At 39.3% G+C, this 15,626-nt stretch overlaps 1 long non-coding RNA gene across 1 annotated transcript; it reads left to right on the forward strand.

Moving 5' to 3' along the window:
- Positions 1-112: 112 nt before the first annotated feature.
- On the forward strand, positions 113-15,123 carry LOC308560570. Its single transcript, XR_013999355.1, has 4 exons — positions 113-607; positions 11,224-11,322; positions 14,059-14,206; positions 14,316-15,123. It is a non-coding gene; the product is annotated as an uncharacterized lncRNA (long non-coding RNA).
- Positions 15,124-15,626: the final 503 nt, after the last annotated feature.

A 15,626-nucleotide genomic window follows, 5' to 3' on the forward strand; every position in this document is an offset into this window, starting at 1 on the left:
ACCAATCCCGAGGCGGCTTTCTCCTTGAGGCCACGCCCCCCTCCGTTCTGCCAATCACGAAGCGCCTTAGGCCAGTCCCACAAGTGTAATATGCGGGTTGAGTTGGCGGGTCGCGGCCGGTCGCGGCTCCTCTTGTCAACTGAACCTGGAGGAGGCCCGAGTGTTCTGGCCGCTGAGGTGTCGGGCCCTCTGGTCTTGCGAGACTGTACCATTCAAGTGGTGGACTTTTGCCTTTGACGCTCGCCATAGCTGATGGCTCCAACAAGCAGCAATTTGAGGAGTAAATTTCTGCTGCAGGCAGGAAGTAAGCTGGGAGAAGATGCGTGGACGCCCGAGGGCATCCCTGGCCTGTACTAGAGTCCAGGGCACGTGAGGATTTTCTCCAGGACCTCCATCCCTGGGGCAGCTACATCCCACCCGCTCCTTCTTGTACATGGCATTCGTACCAATGAGCACCAAAAAAGAAAAGTTTTGTGGGCTGCTCGGATACTAAAGAATAGCCTCGGATAAACTTTGTAATTCTACTTCAGATTAATTCGAGGATGCAGAAAACACCCACTCATCCCACTCCTAGGCTCTTTGGATAAGACAGGAAAAAGAGTAAAAGGTATGGAACCAGACTAACCCCAGACAATTCTAATCCCTTGTCGCTGTGCTGGTTACTATCTTCATTTCTTCACCCTCTTGCCTGCCCCCACCAACAAGAGCCTACCATCCATTCTCTTCTCTCACATCTCGGCCCACCCACCTTTTCACCCACTCTGCTATTCATTTCTACATGGACAATTCCCAAATATTCATCTCCAGCACTCCTCCCTTGTATTTGGAGGGCTAATATTTATTTGGGAGTTGCCCTGTGACAGGAACACTTGCAAGAATTTTGCACACATTATTTTATTTACTCTTCAGAGTGACTTTGTAAGGTAAGTAATACTATCTCCGTTTTTAGCAGGTGAGGAAATGAAACCTTTAAAAGGCTAGTAACTGTTGGAGCCAATATTCACACCCTGTTCAATCTGACTGCAGAACTCATACCCCTCAGAAAGACGTTGCCTGAGCACCCTCTACGTTCTCCCTCTGCCCCCTGTTTTGGTTTCCCTGGTCATATTTACCTCTACCTAAAATTTTCTGTTTGTATATTGTTGCTCCAAGAAGACAAGCACTCTGTTTTCTTTAACACCATCTCCTCACGATCTGGAATAATCTTTCTCACAGTTGAGCATGCATCAGAATGATGTGAAGGGCTGGTAAAAACAGATTGTTGGACCTCACTCCCAAAGTTTCTGATTCAGTATGTCTCATGTGAGGCCTAAGAATTTGCATTTCTAACAAGTTGCCAGGTGATGCTAATGCTGCTGATATGGAGACCATATTTTGAGAACCACACTTTAGACCACTCCTGGCTCATGGTAGAGAAGTCAATCAATATTTGTTGAACTAATTAATTGTCACTTGTCAACTATATTATTCTTCTTGAACCCCCCTCTGGAAGTGAATATATGAGATAATACTCCTGATATTAGCATTTTCCTCTCTTTACAGAGCACCTCTTCAGTCACCAGAGAAACTGAGAGAGCTCTGATTTAGACAATGGGTGGAAGGGGTGAGCTAAGAAGGGAAACCTTTAATTCTGTATATTAACTTGTGCCACGCTAAAGGGAATCTGTATTTGGAATGAGCAGTCTGTATTCTCAATTTTGGTGAATGGCACCATAATCCATCATTCACCAACTCAGAATCCTGGGAGTCACCTTGGCTCCTCTCTGTCTCTCCACCCTCAAGGATAATCATTCAAAGAGTTCTGGCAGCAAGGGGAAGATCTGAATGTTTACTCTGCCTGGATAAGCCTGAACTTGATCCATAAATGGTCTTGTGACCTTGGGGAAGTTATTTAGCTTCTCAGAGCCTTGTTTTCTCCATTTGAAATTAGAAAACATTGGATTAGATCATGATTCTCAAAAGGGTTTAATTGGTGGAGCGCCTGGAAATACGGTACTCTTTAGGAAATACTTTGTAGTACTGACACATTTAATCTAGTCATATAAATTAGAAAGCATTTTCACTAGCAGAATCTCTTATTATATCATTCAAAATCAGTATTTAAAAAAGCAATTCTAAAACTACATGTCTATGAAATAATAAGGCATGTAATTTAACATGCTCAGTCCATTCCAAATTTATATTTGCTTGCTGGAAGGTAAACAAAAGCAGATTCCAAAGGCTCACGAAAGTTTGGAGGTAAATCACTGATTAAATCATATCTTTTAGTTGGTCTTTTCTGAACATTGAGAAAGGCTACCATGTTAAATTTTTAGTACTACTACCTCTCTGGAGTAAGGTGTGAGAACCCCTTGCTTTTCTAAAGACCTAGGCCACTAAATCTTCATTTCTAGAGAAGCACTGCCGCCTAGTGGCAGGACTTGGTCGTGTCAGTTCACCTGTCCTAAAACCTTTTTAATTTAAAAATTATTCAGAGTTTGTTTAAACTTTCTTTTGGTACAGTGAAATAATTGCATCTCCCAGAATCTGCTTTTAAAATATTCATACTGTAATTCCATACAGTTATAAAGCTTTTTTTGAGAGTGTCCTGCTTGAAGGCCAAGGCTGTTTTTCTTGCTTAATGTAGTACCCACTGATTTTATTTATTTATTTATTTATTTATTTATTTATTTATTTATTTATTTATTTATTTATTTAGATATGTCTATTGATTTCAGAGAGTGGAAGGGCGAGAGAGATAGAGATAGGAACATCAATGATGAGTCATTGACTGGCTTCCTCCTGCATGCTCCCTACTGGGGATGGAGCCTGAAACTTGGGTATGTGCTCTGCCCAGGAATGGAACTGTGATCTCCTGAATCATAGGTCGGCCATGCTCAACTGCTGAGCCACGCTGGCCGGGCCCCATTGACCTTTAAAAATGGCACAGGACCCGACACATAGTGGGGTGCTTAATAAATAATTGTGGAATAAATGATTAAAATACCATGGCCTAAGAAACAAAACCAGGAAACACCAGGGCCTTTTGCCAGGGCATGACAGCACACAAACCATCAGCTTCTTATATGCAAAAAGTCTTTTACCACAACTTTCAGCAACCTAAAATACCTTTAAAATATTAATCACTCATTCAAAAAACCTTGAGCACCTATTTTAAGCCTATGTTAGACATGGAAAATATAAAGATAAATAATATAGACTCTTATTCTCAGAGAAGTTTCCATTGCTGGCTGTGGAGACAGGCAAGCAAACAAGCTCGTGCAATAGTGGAAGTATATACAAGTAGCTGTGGGGCCCAGAGAGAGGGGCAACTGGCATTGCCTGGGGTAAGTCAGGAGGAGATGACTCCTCAACTGAGTTTCAAAGATAGATTGGAGTTCTCCAGGCTGGCACAGGGAGGAGAAGGCATTCCAGGTATGTGTAGGGGCTTGATAAAGCATGTTGTATTTGGGGAACTGAAAGTAGGTCAGTATGACTAGAGCATAGGGTATGTGTGTGGGGTGTGTGTGTGTGTGTGTGTGTGTGTGTGTGTGTGTGTAGTGGAGGTGGGGATGGCCAGAATGAATGCCAAAAGTTAAACAGGGAAGAAAAAATCTAGAATGCTATGCTTAGAATTCAGTTTTTAGACACTATGAACTGGGCAGCTGGGGGGTGGGAGGGTTGTTAAGGAGAGCAACATGGTTAGATATATGTCTGAGAAAGATTATTCTGGTAGCGTCTGAAGGATGGATTTGGAAGGCGATTAGACTGGAGGCGAGAAGACCAGTTGTCTAGGTGGGAGATTATAAGGACCAGAACTAGGTCAATGATAGTAACAATGGAGAGGAGGAGATGGATTGGAAAAGAGAGGCAAAATTAACAGGGCTTGTTGGATGACTAACCTTGAGAGGCAAGAGGTAGTGGATTCAGTGTGACTCTCAGGTCTCTGGACTGGTTGAGTGACAGATTATGGTGCCATTCACCAAAACTGAAAACATAGGCCACTAATTCCAAATATAGACTCACTTTAGCTTGGTCCAAGTTAACACATGGAATAAAAGGTTTTCCCTTCTTAGCTCACCACCCATTGTCCAAATTGGAGGCCTCTCCCTGCCCGCCCCCCCTGCTCCTCTCAGCTTTTTCTGGTGGCTGAAGAGATTTTTCCAGGACACAGGCTCATCTCTTCATTCCATTTCCAAGCTGCTATTGGTATAGCACCCAAAACCTTAATTAAGTAACTTTTTGTATTCCACTCATATATTTTCTTTTTAATTCCCTTTTCCTTTCTGGCCACCAACCCAGGAAAAATGTATAAAAGAAATTCCTCTGCCCTGCTTTATTCCCCCCCCCCCAGGCTCTTTTATTCAGATTTTGTGCAAACCCAAGTGTTTTCATGACCCAACCTTTGCCTAAAGCCCTATGGAAACTTAATGGCCTGGTGGTGCCAGTGGTGTTTATGTGGACATTAGCATCCTCAGGACTTGGTCAATTGCATCTCAATCACATATGCCTCAACCAGGCTAGGGAGACTCTACTCATATATATATGTTTGGGGGCAGTGGATTCTATCACAGGACAGAGGGTTTCTGCTCCACTCCTGCTTTGTATTAAATTTTTAATTGAATGTTAATGCCTGACCCTCTTCAAGATATGCCAGATAATCCAACTATACCTAGAAGGGCAGAGTCTTATAGGAATAAGCAACTCCTTCAAGCACAATATAGTTGGAGTGGGGAAAAGAACAATTCCTAAGACATGAGGTGGTACTAGACAGACAAAACAATATTGTTCCCACTGTCAGCCCAAATGATGATTTTACTAGCATTGTTCAACCAGAGGATATATCACAGTTGTCATAATGGCTCTGCCTCTACTGAAATTTAATGGGTAGGGCCAAGGTTGCTAAACATGAGTGAGAAACACAGAAATAAGCAAAGAGGAAGAGGGAGAGTATTTTAGGCAGGGAAATGGAATAGGTAAAGGCACAGAGACATGAGTGATGATAAGACTTTCAGGGAATTGCTCAACTAGTGGTTTTATGACGATGGAATGGAAGGTAGGAGATAAAGTGTCAAGGTTATTCAATTAAATTTAACTCAGTAAGGATCTACAGAGTGTCTTTTTAGAGCCTGAATAACTGCTAGATAATGGGGTAGAGAGAGAGAACAAAACCAGGTACATTCCTTTGAGGATAAAACATGTACACAAAGCAGATTTTGGTGAGTGCTACAGGAAAGATATGAGATCTATGCTCTGGAAGCAAGATTATAGCAGACCTTTAGACACGATATAATACAGTCATTCGTTCGCTCTACAAAACTTTATTGAACACTGCGGTAGACTGTTAGAATGATCATAGTTCTCTGTGTCCTCTCCCTTTTTCGATGTGGTTTTGCTACACTTCCCATCTAATTCTCAGTCTCTTAAATCTGGGCTGTCCTTGTTACTTACATTGATCAACAGAATATAGTGAAAGTAACATTGTTTATAAAGCTTCTGAGGCTAAGCCTTAAGGAGCTTTGCAGTTTTCACCTTCATTATCTGAGAACACTACTGCCACCATTTAAGAAACTCAAGCTGTCTTGTTGGATGGGGCCACATAGAAGAGATTCAAGGCACTTCAGCCAGCAGCTAACTCCAGAGTTGACCACCTTGGACTATTCAGCCACATTGAGCTTCCAGATGAATGAACCATGTGAGTGACTAAAGGTGAGACCAAGAGAAGAATTTGACCAACTAAGCCTAGCTAAATTACAGAATTGTGGGCAAATACACGAGCCACTACATTTTAGTATGGTTTGTTATGCAGCAATAGACCACTGAAACAAGCTCCTACCATGGACCAGGCATAGAGTATACAGTTCTAAACAAAGTTTCTACGCTTATGGAGATTATATTCTTGTAGCAGAAGATAGACAATAAGCAAGTAAATAAATATGTAATGTCAGATAGTGATAGTGTTTTGAAGAAAAATAAAGAATGTTAAGGGGTTAGAGGATAGACCCCCAAATAGCCAAAGCAATCTTGAGAAAGAAAAACAAAGCTAGAAGCATCATGCTCCCTGATTTTGAACTATATTACAAAGCTATAGTAATCAAACCGGTATGATATTGATATAAAAACAGACACATAGATAAATGGAACAGAATAGAGAGCCCAGAAATAAACTCATGCACATAGGGTCAATTAACTTACAACAAAGTAGCTAGAATATACCGTGGGGAAAGAACAGTGTCTTCAATGTATGGTGTTGGGAAATGGACAGCTACATGCATAAGAATGGAACTGTACCAACTGTACCACTATACACCATACCAAAAAAATTAACTCAAAATGGATTGAAGACTTGAACGTAAGACCTGAAACCATAAAATTCCTAGAAGAAAACATGTGGTAAGCTCCTTGACATCAGTCTTGGCTATGCTTTTTCAGATCTGACACTGAATGCAAAGACAACCAAAGCAAAAATAAATCAGTGGGAATACATCAAGCTAAAAAGGTTCTGCAAAGCAAAAGAAACCATCAACAAAATGAAAAGCCAACCTACTTAATGGGGAAAATATTTTTAAGTAATATATCTGATAAGGGCTTAATATCCAAAAAATATGAAGAACCCAGACAACTCAATAGCAAAATAAAATCCAATTTAAAAAATGGGCAGAGGAACTGAATATAGAAATTTTTCAAAGAAGACATACAGATGACCAACAGGTTCCTAAAAAGGTGCTCGAATTCACTAATCATCAGGAAAATGCAAAAACCACAATGAGATATTACTTCATACCTGTTAGAATGGCTGCCATCAAAAGGCAAGAAATAACAAGTGTTGGTGAGGATGTGGAGAAATAATAAGTGTTGTGTACCTTTGGTGGGAATGTAAGTTGGTGTAGCCACTATGGAAAACAGTATGGCGGTCTCTCAAAAATTAAGAATAGGACTACCATATGATTAAAAAGCAATTTCACCTCTGGGTGTTTATGAGAAGAAAATGAAAATGCTAACTTGAAAAGATATATGCACTCCCATAATCACCGCAGCACTATTTATAATAGCCAAGATATGAAAACACCATAATTATCCATCAATTGATGAATGAATAAAGAAGATATGGTATGTATATGTGTGTGTGTATGTGTGTGTGTGTGTATATATATATATATGTATATATAATCTTTTTCAGCCATAAAAAGTAATGAAATCTTCTCAATTGCAACAACAGGGATGGATCTTGAGGGCATTGTGCTAAGTGAAATAAGTCAGACAGATAAAAACAGATACCACATGATTTTACTTATATGTGGAATCTAAAAAACAAACTGAGTTCATAGATACAGAGAACAGATTGGTGGTTGCCAGAGGCAGAGGGTGGAGGGTGGGCAAAATGGTTGAAGGGGGGGGGGGTGTCAAAAGGTACATGCTTCTAGTTATAAAATAAGTCATGGAGATGTACTGTACTGTGTGGTGACTATAGTTAATAATACTGTATTGCATAATTCAAAGTTGCTAAGAGAGTACATCTTAAAAGTTATCACAAGAAATAAAAATCTGTAACTATGTATGGTGACAGATGTTACCTAGACTTATTGTGGTGATTGTTTCACAATATAAACAAATATTGAGTCATTTTGTTGTTACTTGAAACTAATATAATGATATATGTCAATTATACCTCAATAATTTTTTAAATGATTATTTTACAAGAGGGATAGAGGATAACAGGTGTGATTAGAAGCTAAGGAGAAGAGCTGCTATTTTAGAAAAATAAATTCTTTGAAGAAAATATTAGAGGTTGTTGTTTTTTTAAAAAGTGGTTTTTATGCTCAATGACCCTCTAACAACTATCAGTAAATTTTTCATGATCCTAATCCAGATCCTTATAATTGCATTAAAATCTGTTTATAGGATCATGGAACAAACTTTACAAGTCAGCTCATCCTATATCCTCACATAAAATAAACTGAACCTCAGAGAAGGTGTTATGTTGTCTGTAATTTACTTGTATTAAACATTATAGTATGTTATATAATATAAAATTATGTATGTTAAGCATATATATTAAAATATTTCAGGCCAGAAAGTTTCATATACGTGTGTGTTAACTAGTTTTAGTGTAAACCTTGGAGGCTGTTAGTTAACATTTAAAGTACCCCAATAAGAAATATACACTCTAGGAGTAGTTTGTTAGTATCTGAGAAATTCTAATCAATAGTCCATATTCCAGTGGCAGCTACAAGAACTTCAATCATCTTTGTCTCCAGTCAACACTAGAAGGCTGTTAAATGTAGTTAGATGTTAGATGTTAGATATGGTTTTTCATGGGTGAAACGAGTGGTGTCAAGATACATGATTTGGCTGGAAGTATTATATTGTACTGGCATCTCCACCCTTGCCTGACCAAGAGATGAGAATCTAGTGAGCTCAGCAACTAGGTTCTTCAGAGCGATGTTATGGGCTTAGGATCTACTCAGTCTTTTTCTCCCCATTTAGTGGAGGATCCTGCTACCTGATTCCAACTAGCAAGTGAGTTACACATATTCTAACTAGAGTCCTGCTGCTAGAATATTATCTTATTTACCTAAAGTAAACCTTTCATGCAAAACATTTGGCAAGGTATCTAAAAAGATCAAGGGCTGGGACTTCATTGGGCTCACAAGTTGTATGACTGGTTTTGCCAGCTTGTTCACAAATATTGGAGCATGTGGCAGATTTCAGTGTGGGACTTGCTTTCACTGTAACACACCACTTGGTAGTAAGGTTTGGGGAAGGAATATGTGACCCCTCTCTCACTGTTGGAGACTGCTGGTGCCTGCCCCTCACCCTGGAAATAACAACCACCACATAAAAACCCACTCAATAATTAATAAGTAAATGTTTATTAACATAATTAACAAGTAAGCAAATCGGCTTCGGTCAATTGCAACAGAAGATAAGTTTCCTAAGGTCACATAACAAATTGATTCTTGCCACCATTAAATGCAAAACATCATTAATAAAGGGAAGCCAACCGATGTTGAGTCGGCAGACAATGCAATGTTTTAGGAAGCGAGCTTACTGCAGCCTGGAGAATGGATTGGGAAGAGAAACACTGGAGACAGGAACTCTGGTGAGGAGGTCGTTGCTACAGCCCAGGTGAGGCAAGAGTCAGAGATGCCACATGGCGCAACAGAACAAGCCGGGGCGCTGGCATCAGAGAGATCCACTTACCAGCCACGTAACTGTGGGGAAGTCACTTCTCTCTTCTCAGGTTACATTTTCCCCAGACAAAATAATGATTGAATGAGATGGTAGCTCACTGATTGGCATGCAGTAGGCACTAAATAAGTTGCTAATTCCCTTCACCATCATTAAACCGTAAGAGGGAATGATGGAGTGAATGCCGAAAGACTAGTCTAAGCCTAAGCAAGGGCTTAAGCTCTTCCTGTCACCAAACATGAGAAGCAACCTTTGGGCTACAATTTGCTAGAATTTTCTTGCTCTTCTTGCCTGACAAGATCATATCAAATCAACAAACTTTTGCTAAGCAGAGCACTTAGCTCTATTCAAAGAACTGAGAATATAAAGAAATTAAGATGTCAAGGAGCTTCCAGTCTTAATATTCTTTTTCTATCTTAAGACTTTAGTTTTCCCCCTCTGAGCTACCTCTAGCTTTCCCAGTACATGACATCAGATTCAGCTATTGTTTTTGAGAAGGAATTGATATGCCAGGCACTAGATTAGACCCTTCTTATACATTATTTAATCAACATCAAACCTACAAAGTTGATACTATTTTAATCCCTATTTTTATAGATGGAGACTAAGACCAAGAGAAGGAAAAAGGGTTTGTTATTCAGGATCACATAGCTAAATAATAGTTTAGATAGGATCCAAATCTAGTCTCTCTAACTCCAAGTCCAGTGCTCTTTCCACTGTTCCAGGATATTTTCTCTATTTAAAGACATGTGACCTTGTTATCTTATTAAAAGATATTACTCTGTTAGAAATGCCAAGTTTTTAGGAGGCTGTTAGATGTGAGTTTCCAACATAAGGATATGTATTTTATAAATAAGGCCAGATGCTCCCAGTTTGAAGATTGGAAGATCTTCACTAGGGAAACAGAACATGCCAGGAGAAAAGCCTATGGACTCAAAACCACAGTGAGATCTCACCTCACACCTGTTAGAATGGCTGTCATAAAAAAGATGAGAGATAACGTGTTTGCAAGGATATAGTAGAAAAGGGAAGGAACCCTGTGCACTGTTGGTGGGAATGTAAATTGGTTTAGCCACTGTGGAAAAGAGTGTGGAGTTTCCTCAAAAAAATTTCAAAATAGAACAACCATATGATCCAGAAATTCCACTTCTGGGTACATATCTGAAGAAAATGAAAATACTACTTCAAAAAGATATGTATATGCAGAATGGAATACTATTTAGCCATAAAAAGACTGAAATCTTGCCATTTGCAACAACGTGGATGTTGAGGATATTATGCTAATACCTCATGATACATTGAGGGTATTGGGCTAAGTGAAATAAATCAGGAAAGACAAATACTGTGGTGTTGGAATATATTATTTTTTCCCAAATGGATAGCCAGTTGTCCCAACAACATTTGTTATAGGTATTATTTTCCTCTCTAATTTAAAATGCCACATTTTTCATGTACTAAATTCTAACAGATAGATTTAAAATAAAGTCTCCCATATGTCTTTATTATCTTCTTTTATATCTTAGAATAAAACTTCATAATTTTATTCATATAGGACTTTCATGTTTCTTGTTAAGTTTATTTCTTGCTTCTTGATATAGATTTTTCAGCAATTGTGAATTGATTCCTTTCCATGACATAGTCTAATAAGTTATCACTGGTCTGTAGGAAAGCTATTGATTTCTCTATGGTAATTTTATATATAACCAATCTATTAACTGTCTTATTTATTCTAACAATTTTTCAATTGGTTCACTTAGATTTTCTAGGCAGCATCTTTCCACTTCAGGTAATGCCTGTATTGTGTCTTTTTTCCAAAATTTATACATCATCTCTTTTTCTTGTCTCTCAGCAATAGTTAAATACTCCAATAGGATATTGACTAATAGAAGTGATAATTGGCATGCTTTTCTTGTTGTTGTTTTTTATTTTAGTGGGGTTTGTAGTTTGCCATTTTTATTGTAATAAGTAATGTGATGGATAGGCTCTCAATTACCAGAAGCATGAATGTGTTATCTAAACAAATTGTTTACTTAGAGTTGTTTCATTCAACAGACAGCAAGACATCACGGAAGAGATTTCCTGCAGCTGACCTCCCTTGGTGCCATAGATATGACCTGACCAGGGGACCAAGGTGTTAGCAGTTTATATAAGGTGAGTTTCTTGGAAACTAAGTAGCCACCCAAATACTTTCTCAGTAACTCTTTATACTCCTTCCTTGCATGGGTAGCACAGCTTGTACATATTACAGTAACATGTTCAATGTAACAGGATACATCTGTATTTAATATAAAGTAGTATTTAATTTAACAGAACACATCTGTATATAATATTTATGTACTTATTTAGCTCTGGATGATTGCCTTTATGGGAGTCATAGTGTGGGCATTCCTGATGGGGAACCTCCACTACGAGTACAATGTTTGCCTTTTGTTTCTGGTAGATGTTTTTATCACATTATGGAAAGAAGATGATGCTGCTGATACTGATGATAGCAAAAGTTATTATATGTTTACTTTGTGCTAGTTACTGTTAAAAGTACTTTATATGTAACTCATTTAGTTATATTTATTAACTCATTTAGGAAATTTTCTTCTATTTGCAGCTTACTAATAGTTGTGTTTGTGTGTGTGTGTGTGTGTCTGTGTTAACAAGACTGAGTGTGGGATTTTAGTGAATGCTTTTTAAGCATCTTTTGGGATAGTTGCATGGTTTTTCTCCTTTATTCTGCTACTGTAGGGAATGATATGAATAAGTCTCCTACTGTTGAATCAGAGCCTCATGGGTGCCTCTAATCCATCAGTGTCATCACTTTTCACTAATTATCTCACCCTCCTCATGTTCTCATTTTTTCTTTCCAAGTCTAGATTCCATTGTACATCATCATAATCACCATATTGTAAATATTCTTAATTCTCTTGTCACTTTCTCTTCATTATGCTCCCTGACAAAATTCCAAATCCTTCTACGCCCAATTAACTGAGTGGGCCATGTCTGCACCTCAGCAGCTGGACATGGCTGGAGAGAATCACACAACTGTTCTCTCTTAACTGTAGATTTGGACTACACACCTTAAATGAGCACTCGATACTGCCCAGCAATCCTGCTTTACTCCCCTAGTAGTTTTGGTTTCCCACTGTCTAACATGACCCTTTCTCTTCCTTTCAAACCCCTGGCATACTCCCCTGCAACACTTCATTTTCATATGACTTCAATTTATAATTCATTGAGAAAATAGAGGCATTCAGATTCACCTTCCTCACACCTTATCTACTAACTTCTCTGATCTGCCTCAGGATCTATATTCTCTGCTTTTTCACATAGGTCTGCACAATATCCCACATCCATCCACCTTCCCCAAGGATCAAATTTCTTCTCTCTGCTGCACCATCAATTTCTCCTTCTCTCCTGGGTCATTTCCATCACCAAACACACATGCCCGAGTATCTCTCATCTTAAAACACACATGCCCACAAGCAAAACCCTCCCTTGACACCGTATCTCTCTCTTCAGCTACCATTCCACTTACTCCTACTCACAGCAAAACTTACGGAAAGGTTGCCTACATTGGCTTTCTCTGCTTCTTAACCTGCCACCATCTCGGCGTGCTCCAATCAGCCTTTTAACCGCTTCACTCCCCTGAAACTGCTCTTGTCAAAGCTACCATTGACCTCTAGCTTGCCATTTCTCTATTCTCATTGTATTTGACCTCTAAGAAGCTTTCAACACGGCTAACCACTTCCTTCTTGAAATATTTTCTTTTGTTAGCTTCAGTAATATACCACTCTCCTGGTTTTCTTCCATTTCATTGACTGATGCTACTCAGTCTCCTTTGCTGGCTTCTTGTCAAGCCAACTTCCAAATTTTGGAGTAACTCAGGACTCCATTCTCTACCCTCTTGTCTTCTCACTCCTTTGGCCATCTTATCTACTTCCACTGGTTCTGAACACCTGATGGCTGACAAAGGCCGTCTCCTTGACCAAACTTATAAAAAATATAAAATACTCAATTTTGAAAAGGGCAGAGGATTTTTTTTTTAATATATCTTTATTGATTTCAGAGAGAGGAAAGGAGAGGGAGAGAGGGAGATGGAAACATCAGTGATGAGAGAGAGTCATTGATCAGCTGCCTCCTGCACGCCCCCGATTGGGGATTGAGCCCGCAACCCGGGCATGTGCCCTGACTGGGAATCGAACCGCAATCTCCTGGATCCTAGGTCTATGCTCAAGCACTGAGCCATGCCCAGCCGGGCAGGGCAGAGGATTTGAATTGCTGTTTCTCCAAAGATATATAAATGGCCAATAAGCACATAAATAGACGCTCAACCTCATTAGCCCTTAGGGAAATGCAAACCAAATTCACAGTGAGATACCACTTCATACCCATGAAGATAGCTACAGTAAATTTTAAAATAATAAGTGTTGGAGAAATTAGAACCCTCATGCATCGCTGATGGGAATATAGTGGAACCTTGGTTCTCGAACTTAATGCATTCCCGAAGGCTGTTGGAGAAGCAATTTGTTTGAAAACCAAATCATTTTTCCCATTAGAAATAATGTAAGTTGAATTAATCTGTTCCAGAGCCCCAAGTGATTCCCTGTTTCAACTGTTCTTATATATAGTACATGTCTCATGTACTGTTTAATCTAGAAACAAACACTTTGAAAACAAAAGGACAGGAAATGTAAATGAAAATTTAACAAAAAAGAACTGAAATGTACAATAAAAAAAAAAGAAAATTTATGTACACACTAGAACTGAGCTTTAATGTTGAGATCTATTGATGACTGATCATGGAGAGAAAGGAGGGAGGGATGCTATCGTTTGGAAGGAGAGTCAGGCAGCTGGTCTTCCGGCTTCTTTCTCTCTTTTGTCTCTTTGCTCCACTAGAACTTGCTTCAGGCTCACTGGGCCTCTGTCTCACTAAAGACCTATCCAAGGATGTCGGCTCTTGCCTGCGGTTTAACACGTGCCTGAAGTGAAACACTGCACTGCCATTGAACAGGTTTATTGTACAGATTGCTACTAGTTTGTCAAGGTGATATTTCTCAATAAATACTCACAACATCATTTCCTGAGATGTTAACAACCCAAGGTTTAGGGGTAAACCGACTTATACTCATACATTCTCTCCTTTGTTGCCTCAGAGACACGTGACTGATCACACATAGGCATGAAAGGGTTATTTGTTCCACAACCGAGACATTGTTTCCGTGAACAACTTGGTCGAGGACTGATTTGTTCAAGATGGGAGGCGTTCGAGAATCGAGGTTTGACTGTATAAAGTAGTGTAACTATTGTGAAAACAGTTCCTCAAAAAGTTAAACATAGGGGGACCCCGGTCGCATGGTCTCCGGCCTAAGATGGGTTGAATCTCCTAGTTATCATAGTTGATACCAACCCAATTTGGTGGGGGAAGTAAGTGTTAAAGGAATCCCAGTTTACTTTATCAAAATGCACAGATGCAGTGATGGTGCTGGGAAATTCTCACTTATTCATGATTCGTTCCAAAAAGTTAAACATAGAGTTAGCGTATAACCCAGCAAATCTACTCCTAGGTATAAACCCAAAAGAACTGAAAACAGACGGACACAAAAACTTGAACATGAATGTTCATAACATCAATGTTATAGCCAAAAAATGGTAGCAACCCAACGTCCATCAACTGATGAATGGGTAAACAAAATATGGTATATACATACAATGGACTATGATTCAGCTATAAAAGCAATAAAATATCAAAACATACTACAACGTGGATGAACCTTGAAGACATTATGCTAAGTGAGAGAAAATACCTGTTACAAAAGACCACATATTGTATGATTCCATTTATGTGAAATGTCCAGAATAGGCAAATCTGGAGATGGAAAGTAAATTAGTGGTTACCAGGGAGTGGGCGCAAGAAGGAATGGGGAATGACGACTAATGGGGGTACAGGGTTTCTTTATGGAATGATAAAAATATTCTGGAATTAGATAGTGGTGGTGATTGTACGACTTTGTGGATACACTAAAAACCACTGAATTTTACACTTTAAAATGGTGTATTTTATGATATGTGAATTACATCTCAATTAAAAAGTGCAGAAGAGCAAAGCTGGTGATGGAGTAGGAGCAGGTGGACAGAAATTCCATTTGGATGCCAGGTGGTGTCTTGGCAAGCTGGTCTAGTTTAGTTGTGTTCAAGGCAAGTCCCTGTCCTCCTCAGCCAGAGCGGCTCCATTTCAGCTCCCACTTAATATTTTTGTTGCAATAAGGGGTTCCCCAGCTAAAGAAGGCTGAAAGCCCTGGCCCAATTGATTAACTGCAAAGAAGCTCCTCCTCTACTTCTAAGCTCCAGAAGTGTGGAAAGTTGGTATAAGGAGAGGCTGTTGAGTCAGAACATCGACGGACCAGCGCCCCAGACAAGCACTGGAGTGTCACAAGCAGTGTGGGTGGCTGGAGCCCTGCCTTCTG

The sequence above is a fragment of the Miniopterus schreibersii genome, assembly GCF_964146895.1.
Source record: "Miniopterus schreibersii genome assembly, chromosome: 8".
In the NCBI taxonomy this organism is placed as follows: domain Eukaryota; kingdom Metazoa; phylum Chordata; class Mammalia; order Chiroptera; family Miniopteridae; genus Miniopterus; species Miniopterus schreibersii.